Below are 308 nucleotides of genomic sequence, written 5' to 3' on the forward strand. Positions count from 1 at the left end.
TTCAATACTTAAATATTGTTATGTAATACTTCGTCCAGTGATAAAATACTTACGCAGAACGTTGTCAATATTTAAATACTTTGCTAAGTGATGAAATAATAATACTTTGCTAAGTGATGAAATAATATATAATATATAATATATAAACTATATATAATACTTTGCTAAGTGATGAAATTTTACGCAAAGTACTGTTAAGATTAAAAGTATTAACCCAGATAGCATACAATATCAGTAAGTTATTAGATAAATATTTATAATTATTTATTTTGAATTACTTTTTTAAAATGTTATATATATATATATAT

Source organism: Odontomachus brunneus, unplaced genomic scaffold (genome assembly GCF_010583005.1).
Source record: "Odontomachus brunneus isolate Ranch 3 - 2012 unplaced genomic scaffold, Obru_v1 Obru_scaffold_109, whole genome shotgun sequence".
NCBI lineage: Eukaryota > Metazoa > Arthropoda > Insecta > Hymenoptera > Formicidae > Odontomachus > Odontomachus brunneus.